Source organism: Notamacropus eugenii, chromosome 4 (genome assembly GCF_028372415.1).
Source record: "Notamacropus eugenii isolate mMacEug1 chromosome 4, mMacEug1.pri_v2, whole genome shotgun sequence".
NCBI lineage: Eukaryota > Metazoa > Chordata > Mammalia > Diprotodontia > Macropodidae > Notamacropus > Notamacropus eugenii.
In genome coordinates, this window is record NC_092875.1 from 178,340,096 (window position 1) to 178,354,268 (window position 14,173).

A 14,173-nucleotide genomic window follows, 5' to 3' on the forward strand; every position below is an offset into this window, starting at 1 on the left:
GACTGAGTCATGGAAGGGGGCATGTTAAAAGGCTTAGAAAAGACCAGGTCCTCTGTTCTGATGATACTTGCAGACTGGTAGTCAACATCAATATCTTAACAAGGTTTAGAAGCATGGTGCCGCACAAGTTGGGATTGAACCATATCAAGAAAAAATTGTAGAATAAGAGAGGAAAAGGAGCAGTCACTTATTAAGTGCTTCCTATATGCTAAGCTCGGTGCTGAGTGCTTTATAAATACTATCTCATTTGATCTTCACAATAACCCTATGAGGAGGGGCTCAACCTACCTAACAAAATTATGATATTTTACAATTGAGGAACCTGACACAGACAGAGGTTAAGTGACCTGCCCAGGGTCATAGAACCACTTGAGTATCTGAGGCTGGATTTGAACTCAGGTCTGTCCTGACCCAGTACTCCATCCACTGTGCCACCTAGCTATCCCAGTGATCTAGATGATGTTCAACCCCTTTCCAAATCATAACTATTGTCTACAGATGGCAAAGAGAAATTTAGTGGCTTGCCAAGGAAAGACAGCAAATTGATGATGGAACTAGAGTCAAAATTCATTGAGGGCATTTTTCTAATATGTTTTAACAGACTTAGCCCTGTGATACTAATGGCTAGCTAATTCTGTCAGTTCACTTTGAGTTAGCTTGTCCAGGATATTGGGATATTATTATTTTTCTAGTTCCCAGTTATCAGAATATATATATATATATGTGTGTGTGTGTGTGTGTGTGTGTGTGTGTGTGTGTGTGTGTGTGTGTGTATATGTATATGTATATGTGTATGTATGTATGCATACATTTTCCAGTCTACAAAACCCAGGATGCATAAAGGCCTACAAGATTACATTGGAAGGTGCCCTTTTTAAGGTTGGCTAGAGACACAGAGACGCTTATAATCACAGCTCTAAATACTCATCTCCTGGGACTGCCCTATACAGACTTATCAGGAGACAGGCTTTGGACAACTGTGATAAAGTGGTCTGACTGAATATTGGCAGAGGGGGGATAAGTAAAAATTTTACAGTGAGGCTGATATTAAAGTGCAGTCATTTTGTCTTTTGTTGAGAAAAGTGAGGAGAAAACATGCTCATTCTTTAAATGATGTTCTACTTAATTCTCAAAGCATTTGTATCCTGATAGGAAAGTCTGAAGGTTCATTTAAGAGCAGAGATAGGGAGAGAAACAAGGGCAGATTTGGATCTTTGGAACAAAGGGGAGAAACCAGCAATAAAAATGGGGGAGGATGGGAAAGTTAAAAAGTTTTTAGATGTTCAAAGTGCAAGAGCCATTTTTTTCTAAAACCAAGAAAAAGGATTTATTCTCCTTTCTGCCAGCAGTAGCAGCATTCATGATTTTCATAAAACAAACCCTTGCAATTCAAGCCACCTCCATCAGTCATGGAGGGCCAGTAAGAGGCAGGCATTAGAACTACTATGCAGGCCTTCTTCTGAGGTTTTTAGCACCATATGATATGTTTTTTGTTATGTAGTGTAAATGGTATTTGATATCTTGATTAAAGCTCTTGAGCATTTTAATGCCAGGAGAGTCAAAGCCTGGGGGAAGGGGAGAAGTTGAGGAATTCTGGTTTTAGGGTGGGATTTTTGGTTGTTACTGTAAATGTAAAATGTTTTGGGAAAGTTGTAGAGAATGGGTTTGGGAAGTTTGTGTTAGATCCACAAAGCTCTAAACACCAGTTTCAGATGCCTTTACTCTATTTACATATCTCTTTCTGAGATACATTCAATGGTTGAGCATTAAGAACTGTGTGTGAAGAAGTTATCACCACCATTCCCATCCTTGCCAGCCTAGTCATCTCCTTGAATCTTAACTAGCAAAGTCTGGAGATGGGAAGGTTGCCTCTGCTCCATCTTTCCACGGAGAATAATTTGGTTATTTATTATATGGCATTGACAAAGTAGTTTACGTTGCCTGATGTGAACGCTACTATAGAAATGCAGCCATATATGTGGAGAATAACTTGGTCAACCATTCTACCTGTTCAGATTTTAGACCAGTGAAACAAAACATGCCAGGCTGGTCAGTGCTGTTTTGTCAATTGTGGGGGGAGCCCTTTCTATTAAGGTTGAAAACCAGTTGAGTTGACATATTAATATGATCTGTCATGTTTTTTACCTCTTGCAATCATTGACTCCTCAGATCAGGGCTATTCAGGATAGTGGGAGCAATTCAGGTCCCATTGGGAGGGGTGCTGGAATTTATGGGATGAATCAGGATTTTCATCTGGGATTCTACCCTTTGGGCTTTATTAGTGTCTTTGTACACCATGGTAAAGGCTCCCCCATGTTCAATGTATAGAACCATGTTCTTGGCATATAACAGAATGCTCAATGAAGTGGCACTCAACCCAGGCATCCTTGTTGCTATCTCCACTGGCACAACGTGTTTTTAAAAAGGCAGTTTCTTTTGCTTTACATGGCACTCTTTCTTTCCGTTGCTCAGGGCAAGGATTGTATCCCATGGGATTGTGAGCACAAGTGTGCAGGAGGATGACATTTGAGATTTTTAATATGTCTTCCATGACTCTAGTGAAGTTAAAGCCACAACTCTTGGGGTTATAATAATGGTAGCCAGGACTGCATGCCAGCATCTCTGAAGGTGGGGATGTGATTTTCTCAGGATGGTTTGGGAAGATAGATATACCAGCTCAACTTAAAGAACTTTTGTGAAAAACTGGTCCCAGTCTTTAATGCTCTGGTTCCAGAAATAGTCTGTACAATGACATATTGGCCACTTTTCAACTCCTTGTTATTTTCACCCAGCACTAGTTGCAAAGATGCCTTGCAACATTCAGCCAGTCCTGCAGTAGGCAGGTACTCTTTGCCCATATTCTTTCTGGCAATTTGAGCATCTGCCTTAAGAACACTAGGAAATATATAAGGTAAACCCCAACTCCTAGATTCATCTTTTTGCCACCAGTGTCTCTCTTAGATGCTTCTACAATCCCCATGATAGGATCAGGAGGGTCCATTTCCATATGGGTCCACCAGGAGCTGGCTCTGGCAGCAGCATCCCTGAGGGTTAGGTGGTAGGTGTAACTCCAGAAAGCAGGTAACAGGAATCAGCAACACCATGTTGAGCGGTTAAGAGAGTTAGCAGGTGGGTTGATGGAGACTGAGTGCTTCTGGTTAGCAGATGTGGGCACAGCAATTTTCAGATTTTTTATATATTTTGTATTCTCTACAAAACATTTTCCCCAAGCAAATCTCTTTCCTAAGATGGATAGTGTTCAGAATCCCTTTTACTTCTTTGTCAGTTATAAGAAGGAAAGAAGATTGGAAGGAAGGAAGGAAGGAAGGAAGGAAGGAAGGAAGGAAGGAAGGAAACAGCATTTATTTGTCACCAACTATTTGCCAGGCACTGTGCTGAGGACTTTACAAATATTATCTCATTTTATTCTTAAAACAAGCCTGTGAGGTAGGTGCTTATTGTTACCTCCATTTTACAGTTGAGGAAACTGAGGCAGACAGAAGTTAAATGACTCATCCAGGTTCACACAACTAGTAAGTGTCTGCAGCTGGATTTGAACTCAGTCCTTCTTGACCCCAGACCTACCACTGTATTTATTATACCTCCTAGTTGCCATAGAAATTTGTTTTTTGGGGAGGATGAAGTGAAACCTTCATCTCTCTGACAGAGCATACCTTACATAAAGTTGCCGTTATTAGGAACATTTTCCCATAGCTTTCTTAATACATTATAACCAGACTTCTGCCTTAACATCATCTGACGCTGCTAAGAAACTAATCCAGTCTTGGGATACCAGAGCAGAGCCTTCCTTCTTCCCTGCCATGCTCAGCTCTCTGCCCTTCTCTCCCCTCTAGTTGTCCCCCACTATACCAACTCTGTTCAGGCATCTGCCAACTCCCATCCATCCCTCAAGTGCAGGAATTTATCTCTCATTTATTACATAGTTCTTAGGGAACTAACTGCTCCGTCCAACGATTGTGCTTTGCCTAAGTCTTAGTTTTATGGAATCAATTAATGTTCGGTGGGAGTCATTGTATCATAGGATTTAGAGTTGGAAGGAAACTTAGAAATCATCTAGTCCTTGTCCCTTTTGTTTGGCAGATAGTGTGATGGTACTCTAGCCAGGGAAATAAACAGCTGGACTAAATGCCTTCTCAAAGGCCAATAAAGATCACTAACCACAAAGGGTACTGGTATAGTTCATCCTTTCCTGAGAGGTGAAGAAGGGGGGTGGAGGGAATTGTGTAGAAGGGGTAGGGTAGAGGGTAGCGGGGGAGGCTCTAGAAGGATAAGCCTGCTCACAATATATTTCAGGATACTGGCCATTTCGTGATTTCCAAAGGTGACCTTTTTTCTTCTGAGCAGCTGGTTTTCCATACCAAACTCTTCCCTATGGGTTTTCCATTTTGGATATCTAGCTTTTGTATTTGCTCCTGTGAATATTGTGATTCATATTCCCAAGCTTTGAGGAAGCAAATTCCAAGTTGTAGATCCTCTGTTAATTGTTTTAACATAATTTTTTTCATGAAGGACAAAAGCAGTAGCTATCTAGATAAAGATCTATTCATAAGAATAATTTAAACAGCACATGGAAAAGATAAACATGTGCGTCCTGCCAGTACATTTTACATTCTAGAAGTTTTAGTGACAATGGTTCTCTGGCATCCTGGCCTCTGAGGATTTGCTCATTCATGAACACTAAAGCAAGCTGATCTAAATTCAGGAAGTATCTTTCAATACACTAGTCATGATTGACTATGCATCTACTTAAGCTACGATATTAAAATGGAATTGCAACTTTGTTTGGAATGTGGTCATTAAAAATGAATAGCTAAAGTATAAAGCACATGCTTTTCTATCCTTCCTCCTATTTAAGATCATAATGTGATTACTCTAATGAGGAAGAACTACACCTTTGAAAATAATGACCTGTGAGGATAATGCTACTTCGGGTTGTAATTTTTTTTTTTTTGGTGTGGATTCGTGATTTCATCTGTGTGGGGAATTCTTGGTATGGAAAATCCTTTCATGGATACAGAAAAGCAACTCTCTGTATGGTCTTAGAGACCTGGGAGGTTAAATGATACACATAAGGTCATATAACTCATTTGGGGCAGTGGCAGAACTGGAGCCCAATGCTATCACATTCTGCAGTCAGCCTTCTGCCTGCTATCTTCCCACTACTTCTTGTTAGAATTAAAACAAGATCATTTATAATAGCTTATATGCATTTTAAAATATGTTTAGTTCTTTCTAGAATCTATATCTTCTCACCTGGCTCATTTTGTAGCCAACAGCAGCCACTTGTGAGGTGGCTGCCTTGGGTTAGTGGCATATAGTCTATAGATAAGGGAAAGTGTCCTGCGTTTGAAACTGAAGAAAGATGGTTCAGATTCTGCCTGTGTTGCCTTCTATTGAAGTGTTCAAGGCATTTCCCCTCTTTGGGCCTCTGTTTGTTTCATCATCTGTAAAATGAAGAGGATTGAACTGGATGGTGTCTAGGTTACTTTCCTCTAAACTTGTGGTCTTATAATGCCTGTGGACAGTTTTTTTGTATTCAAAGATTTTTGGCCCATGCAGTGATCAATCAGTTCACACCATGCTCTGTCCAAATGAGATAATTACATTTAATTCTGAAGATCAAACTCTTATCCAACTGTCCTTTCTGTGCTTGCAAATACCTACCTGAACAATTAGTATGGCAGCTTCTGTGTAACCAATTCGGTTATGAGAAATACATTGACTCGGGCAAATGCATGACCCTCTCCTACCCACCATGCAACTAAGCTTATAAATCCCTACCCTGAAGCTGGTTTTACTCAGTGGGCAAAAACCATAACATTTCATAGCTGTGGATCTTAAAGAAAATGTGTTCTGGATAGCCTAAATATTCATCTGCCTAAAGGCAAGGGATCTGATCATTTGAATTCTCAGATCTCTTTAAGCTCTATGATTATGTAAATGTCAACTAATGATTTATTCGCTCAAAACCTAGGGGGGAAACACTTAATTTTTTTCATTACTTTGAACCTTCTTAGGTAAAAACTCTTTAAAAACACACTGGAGGATTGTTGTTTTTTTTAAAAATTACTTTTGCTTTTTACTTAGCATCTAGGGTTACCAATAGCCTTCTCCTTTGGATCATCAAAACTTCTAGAACCCTGAAAACATCCAGGCTAAAAACCAGTGACAACAGAACTTTTTTTTTTAAACCAAAGCCAGCATAAAATAGACCCCTTTAGCAAAGCAACAGTTACAGTCCTCTCTTCTGGTGAGCTCTGATTCCCTTTCCTGTGGAGGTTCAGTCCCAGTTCCCCCTCCTTGGGAACTCAGAGCCCTGTTAGCAAAGGGCCAATTCTTTGTCAGTTACTCTTCCTTCAGAAGAAGGTCTGTAAATGTCCTTGCTTTTGTATTGATAGTCCCCCCTAAAGCTTTCTCTGTCTCTCCACCATCTTTCTGTGTGGCCCAGATCCAGTGGCACTCTGGATGGGACCACCGGCTATAGTGGTTCTCATCGCTCCCTGCTTGGCCTGAAACTTCTTGGCATTTCTCTAGCAGTATTGTTATTTCCTCCAGCCAGCTTCATATTCCTCATGATTTCTTTGTCTTATTCCTTCTCATTGCACACAGGCTTCTGGCTCCTTTCTGTCTTGTCGAGGGAAGTGAAAGAAACTTCTCTTGTCTTTTTGTCCACTATACTCATCCCTCTATCAGTTAGAGAATATTCAGTCCCACAGATTATTCTGAGTACACAAGTATGATCTGTAGGTCCCCATTATGCCGAGACAGACACTTGTTTTGTGATTTCATTGATGCAAGGAACTCCCAGGTGAAGAACTATCTTATACCAAGGAAGGTAGGCACCTCTTTGCAACTTAAAGTCTTAGAAACTTGCCTAGCATACAGAATTTAAAGAATTTGCTGAGGATGACATAGCCATTATGTGTCAGAGGCAAGGCTTGACCCCAGGTCTTCTTGGTTTCTGGGACATCTCTCTATCTACTACACCCCATTCTTATTATACAACATCCATTAAATTATATATAATGAAGAAAGATTCAAAATATACCTGATGCAAAGGTCATATTCAGGCAGCTTCTATTATCAGTGTACCATCTTTCCTGAAGGCTCTGCCTGGAAGCTCTCCTCCTCTCTGGTGTCCATTTGCTCTCTGGTACCAGCAAGTACCATCAGACCTACAATACTTGCTGTGTTACCTCCAGGTTTTGCCAATTATTCTGCCAAATTGGGAACAGAAAGTGTTGCGTTGAGAAATGCAAAGTATATTCCTTTGGCAGAGGACTGGATCCTACATCAGCCCCATGGGGCTTCTTGCCAACTGAAATAAAGTGAAGACATCAACCTCCCAAACTGGAAGGTTCTCAACAAGGTGGTGCTTAACTTACTATGTTTCAGGACTAGTTTTGATTTTTCAAAGTGAGAGGTGATGATGTTTCCTTGAACTCCACAGGAACATTACTGTATGCTTTCTGTAGCCTACCCACTAGAATTTCCAGGCAACAGACCCTAATGTTGTCATACAGGACCCCAATAATCATTAGTATCCCAATAGTGTAGAAGAAAGATTCTTTAAAATGAGTAGTTGGGTTGAAATATCCATTTTTGTTTGAGGGTGAGACCACAAAAATGCAATGGCAATTTGCATTATGAGGTGAAATCACTGGCTTGAATTTACAAAGCGCAGTGGAATAATCACACACAGCGTGAGTTATGATAACTTATCACAATTCTTGGCACACAGTAGGTGCTTAATAAATGTTTGTTGATAGCTGTAGCTTAAGACATGGAGCCTGTTCAGGGAGGCCACTTCAATAAGACAATCATATATGAGCTGACTACTATATCATTTTTTCAGGGTAAATGATTTCCTTGCTAAATGTAAAGGATTCCAATTAAACTGAGCAAGTAAGATTATTTATTACAGAACTAATTGAGACTATTTTGAAATAGGTAGCATTCTGTATTAACTCTGGAAGAGTCATAACATTTTGTATAAGCAGCTTTCTATTTTGGGGGTTTGCATTATTTACAGAAAACTTTTAATCCCAGGATGGTTACCAAGCATACATCTGGCTCCTATTTCTCCATGAGCTTCTGCTCAAGAAAATCAAGGCTCATTTTGCTACAAGAGCTTAAGCAACTCAGATACAGGAAGGCATTATCTGGTGCAAATGGAATCATTATGGTAGGTGGTGGAGAAAGAAGACCTGGGTTTGAATCCTACCTTGTACCCTTACCAGGTGTGTGGCCCTAGGCAAATTATTTAGCCTGTCTGAACTTCAGTTTCATCTATAAAATGGGCATAGTAATGTTTTCACTGTCTCATAGAGTTGTCATGAGAAGAGTATTCTGTTAACTAGAAAGTACTTTATGACAGGCACACAGGACAGAAAATCTACTTGGGATCATTTGCTTCTCTAAATTATTTGTAACCATTCTCCCTTCCATTTTCAAAAAAACCAAACCAAAACCATAGAACAACCAGAAGCTGAGTGTAATTTTACTTTATTACTTATATTCCATACTAATCAATAGTGCATATCAGAAAGCAGCAATAGCAGAAATAAAATGTATTCATTGCTCATTATGTAAACATTAAGTGCACATCTACTATTGTATATGCTGTCACATGTGATTGATGTCATGGTTGTTTTGATGAACTTCCTTTTTCCTCTTTCTTTTTAATCTTTGTTACAAGAGATAGTTGAGTGGTGGGGGAAGAGGGAGGGGTACATTTAGAAATAAATATGATGTAAAAGCAAAAGACTTCAATAAAAATAAGAGAACATCTATGTTGTGTAGAAAAATGTGCTAGGTACTAGTGGGGAGGTAAACATATTAAGCTTGAATAAGACACAGTTCCTGCCTTCATGGAATTTATTGTCTAGTAGAGGGGTAAGACAAAAGTGCAGATAACTAGAATATATAATATTCCATAATAGGTACATTAGAGAGATAGAGGAGATATTTTAAAGACTCCTTCTGTAAGAATCGCTTAAAGGGAGATGGTTTTGGAAGAACAGTGTACAAAAACTCTTGCCCCAAGGTTGTCATATATTCTTATGACTCTGAAAGTAGCTGCCAACTCAGAAATGCAGCTAATATTTAAGACATTTACCAGAATAACTAAGTAAATTATTTCATAGATGTTTTCTTCCTATCCCTTGTTCTCCTTACTTCCTTTTTTTTTCTAACTGGCCTTGCCTAAGGGCTTGAACAGCTTCATAATTTTATTAGGAGGGTGTAATAAAATATTATATTAGCTTGGGGTATAAGAGACTGTGTCAGCCAGGGGTCAGAGTGTATCTCATACAGCAGCAGAGAATAATACCAAAGAGCCAGCTTCACTCTTAGAATTTTATTTTGTGCCTGGTATTATCTCTGGTGATATTTTTAAAAAGTTCTGATATGTCACCAAAATAATTTTAGTTGTTTAAAGAAAAGCTTCAGAACATTTTAGATATTGATTATCAAAGCAAGTCCCAGTATGAAACACCTGTTACTTAATCAGGTGATTAAAGGAAAAATTCTCTGTTGTTTATTTAAATATGCTACTTCATCAGTCAGCATCTTTACTAATGAATTGAGGAGGAGAATCATAGAATGTTAAAGTTGCAAGGTACTCTAGAAGCTATAATGCTTAGCATGGTGCCGTGGTCACAGCTGTGGCTTAATAAATGTCTAATGAATGAATGTTCTAAAATAAATATTACAGATATTTATCTAGGTGGAAAATAAATTATACCTAGTTGTCATTCATAATGCCAGAATATTCTGAAGTAAGTGGAGTGAGCAGGGGACTCTTTTCCAATAACTAAAGTGATGATTTATAAGAAATTAGTTCATGATATTTTATTTTATTAAGTTAGTTTAAGACTATCAATGCGAATGAGAGATCATCTTTCTTTTTTATGCACACACACATACAGGAATATAACATTGGAGGGTGAGTAGTAAAAGTACAATGCAAAACAATGTCCTTTTCAGGATACAACTTTATTCACTAATCCTGTGGGTTTGGTATTTGATATTGCTTAAAGACAATCTTCAGATTACTTATAACACACAGCTGTGTGCTATGAGACTGTTGGATTTTATGAGTCAGATTACTGTTACCAAAATGTTTGTGAAATCACTTCTTAAGTCATATATTTGCATCATGTACAACCTGTTTGACAATCAAAACATTATGGCCTTCAGCACTTAGCTACTAATTATAGTAGATTTTCCAGGAGTGTGCTCCAACTTAACATAATTGGGTAGTGGACAGAAAAAAAAAAAAGCAGTATATCGCTTCAGTATAGAATTCCATGTGTCTAAACTGATAGAAGTTCGATCTGAAACCTCTTTTTATGATTTAAGACATACAGTACTGTTCTGCACTGGAATCAATCAATGTTGAGGAGCCTTCCTGTGAACAGTGTAGTTGGGACAGGGGCACATGTAAGGGGAATTCAAGCCTTAAACTGGGCTACGCTTTGGCAGTGCCATTGCTGATGGAAATAGCACTGAGTGGTACACAGAAGGTAAGATCAGGAGCAGGTATTGATGCATAGATATGTACTTACATATACATATATGTGGGCATAAATACCAGCCCTGATTTTATCTATCTTTCATAGAATATTGGAATGTAAAAGCTGGGAGTATTCTGATCATTGAGTTCAACCCCTTCGGAGGAAACTAAGGTTTAAGTGTTAAATGAATTGCTTAAGGTTACATAATTTTTGCCGGAACAGAGTTAGAACACTGGTCCCCTGATTCCTGATTCTGTGCTCTTTCCCCACCCTGACCTCTTTCTGTCTGTCTGTCTGTCTGTCTCTCTCTCTGTCTCTGTCTCTGTCTCTGTCTCTCTCTCTCTCTCTCTCTCTCTCTCTCTCTCTCTCTCTCTCTCTCTCTCTCTCTCTCTCTCTCTCACACACACACACACACACACACACACACACATACACACACGCACACACACGGCGCGCACACAAATTGTTGAGCTTGTCCTTGCCTCTCTTCTCTCCCTCTGTCACACTGTTTTCTTCCTATCCTTCTCAGAAGACTCTCAGGATCCACTCTGTGTTGTTTTGGATTCCTTTTTCCTTCTCTGATTGCTCTGTACCATAGGATAGGTAGTCCTCATGGTTTAATAGCGAAGTCTGAGTGAGGTCACTTATCTTATTGAGGCAGGACTAGAACCCCTGACTCCCAGTAAAATAGTGTTTCCATTACATCAGTTGCTTCCATCAGGTAAAATATTCATTAGTCTACTATTAAGTTTTGTTCTTATTATCCCTGCCATCTAGTGACAAGAGGAAAAAAACCAACTATACCCTGGGGTGGTGAAGGATTAGCTTGGAATATAGATGTTTCTTTTAAGCCCCAAACACCTAAGGGATCATATATTAGGTCTGCCTATATTTATTATTAAACAAAAAATGTTGGTTGTGGTTGTAAACCTATCTTCTTTTACGTAGGATTTAAGTGTCCCCTTATTAATTAGGATATAAATAGCCCCAAGTAAAGGAAATCTGTTTCATAGACTCAAAGTATATTTTGTATTTCAGAGCAGTGTTCTAGGCTCAATCAACACTTTTATGTATTGGCACCCGCCGTAAAAGCAAGAACATAGTTTAACAAATTCTTCACAGCATTTGTTCATTCAACAAATATTTAATGTTTCAAGCAGTTTCCATAGTGTAATGATTATGGTGTTTGCTTCTGAACAAAAGGAACCCACCATCCCTTTACTCTCCTCCCTCATTTCAAAGCGTTGGCCTGTGAGAGTTTTATTGATAAAGGAACTAGTCAAATCCTGAGTCCCATCACTTTCTTCTACCTATGGGGCCTTAGGCACTAATTAACCTCTCCGCCTTAATTCCTCATCTGCAAAATAAAGCAACAGAACCAAATGATTTCCAAAATCCCTACAAGCTTCAATCATATGATAGTGCAAGACACTGTGCAATATTGCACAAAGCTGTATAAAATATGGCTTCCCTATTTGCCTTATTCAAGAGAGCTCTTAGGGCTGTGCAGGTCACCTGCCTCACTTCTCCTCCAGAATCATCTGAATCCGGTGACCAGATATTCATCAGGATGACTGGAGATGACCCAGGATGAGGCACTTGGGGTTAAGTGACTTGCCCAAGGTCACACAGCTAGTGAGCATCAAGTGTCTAAGGTGAGATTGGAACTCAGGTCTTCCTGACTCCTGCAGTGGTGCTCTATCTACTGCACCACCTAACTGCCCCTTATAAACAAATTAGTGGAGCAAGGAATAGTGTATTTATCAGATTTGTGGAGAAGCTAAAGAAGAGATAGAAAGCATTATGAAGTGCAAAACAAAGTCAAGTGCAAGTCATGCCATTATTTCTCTGATGGCATGGTCTTCTTCAGCAATGAAGGACGAACACACACACACATATACCGATAGTTTGCTATACCAATGATGTCACAGGTTTGAACTCTTCTCCCAAGTACAGACGTAAAGAAATAGTGAGAAAACAGATATAGACACAGATATATAGGACAATGTGCGAAGCCTGGAGAATGCTACAATGAAGATGGTACAGTTCTGTCAAAAAGCTTAAAGTCTAGTAGGAAAGATAAGACATCAAGTAACTGATACAAAATAGAATAAGGTATACGTGAGTAGTATACAGTGCTATAAGAGATTGGTAGTGGGACATCAGAGGTATTCATCAAGGAAGGTTTCATGGAGTAAATGACATTCGAGCTAGGTCTTAAAGAACCAGGAGGATCTCAGCAGGTGGAAACTGAAGACAGAATATGTGGAAACAGGCAAGATCCGAACAAGTTTAGTGGGTAGAGAATATGTCAGTTTGTCAGGATTGCTGAGTATGTGAAGGGCAGTAGTGTGAGAGAAGGAGGTCCATGTTAAGTGCTCTAGAAGTGCCATAGACAACATATACTACGATACACAAGCAGAATCCTCATCCACAAATTTGCTAACTGTCCCATTTTGCTGTAGACTTTAGACATTGTCTAAATAACAATGCTAACGTAGGATAATGCACCACTCACTTTATGAAAGTTACATAAATGTAATGCCACACATTTTTAATGATTCCCATTAGGTTTAGAATATCTTGTATCAAAACATTGTTCATGGATCCATATTCTCACATTTCTCCATCAGGGTTTAAGCAATAAGCTGACACAGGGAATCTTAGTAATATTTTTGATGTAAAAGCTGCCTGATGATGGAGACGTCCAGCTGTGCTGAAGTCAAGTTTTGTAATTACTGTACACGGGGAGTGCAGAGTCGGGAAACAGAAACCTTCTAACAACTGGCAAGATGTAGAGACAGCCCGTAAAATGTGACAGTGTATTATAGGCCAAGTTTTGTAAGTGACCTCAAAACCTGCATGTGCGTTTATATCCCCAAGCTCTGATTTGCACATATAAATAGATTTGTAAGTTTTTGGTAAATGGGATGATATTTTAGTAATTTGTGTCTCTGAGATACAACTACATACAACTGTAGCTATGTTTCAGATACCAACTTAGAATTTAGCAATTAAGTCTAATGTTCTAGCTTCTCCAAGAGGGGTATTTAAAAAGTTTTCAAGTAAATAAAAGCATAAAAATGGCTCTTTACCATGAATTTTGAAAATAATATTTTTCAAAGTATAAAAGAACTCTACAAACTTTACCTCTTTGCTCCTCTGTACATTACTACTCCATCATCCCCTACCAGTGCTTTCTCTTTAAAAACATAGCCTCCATGGAAAAGAATCTAGTGGAATTCACACAAAGAATGGTTTGCTATGGAGGGTAAATTGCCAGATATAAAAGTTTAGTTTATAGTGTTACAGATTTGGATTTTGAAAGCTGAACTCTATTTGTGCAGAGCCCTGGCAGATTCTGCAACTGCAAAAATACTGCTGGAATTCATCATCCTTTTTACTGGGGCTTGTCACTGAGGGAATGAAGAGGTGGGGACACATTTCCTGTGTTGTGGAAAAAACGTCAGGTACAGGCAGATGTACAGGTGTGACCTCCTTGCCCTGTTGACAGGGAGGGGCTAGACCTGCTTTTCTATAATTCTGAATTTTGAGCAACTAATGAAAAAGGTTTCCCTTCATGGTGATGGTGACCAGTGGGCTTTTCACCCACCCTCTTGGCTCATGCTGATGGC

The 14,173-nt window shown here is 39.1% G+C and overlaps 1 protein-coding gene and 1 pseudogene across 1 annotated transcript in view; one reads left to right on the top strand and one right to left on the bottom strand.

Annotated features, from left to right (window-relative positions):
- Window positions 1–14,173, top strand: part of BMP6 (bone morphogenetic protein 6) — a 222,597-nt gene that overhangs the window by 18,707 nt on the left and 189,717 nt on the right. The window lies entirely within an intron of this gene.
- The window catches only part of LOC140498728 (aspartate aminotransferase, mitochondrial-like), a 30,410-nt pseudogene continuing 18,193 nt past the window's right edge, over window positions 1,957–14,173 (bottom strand).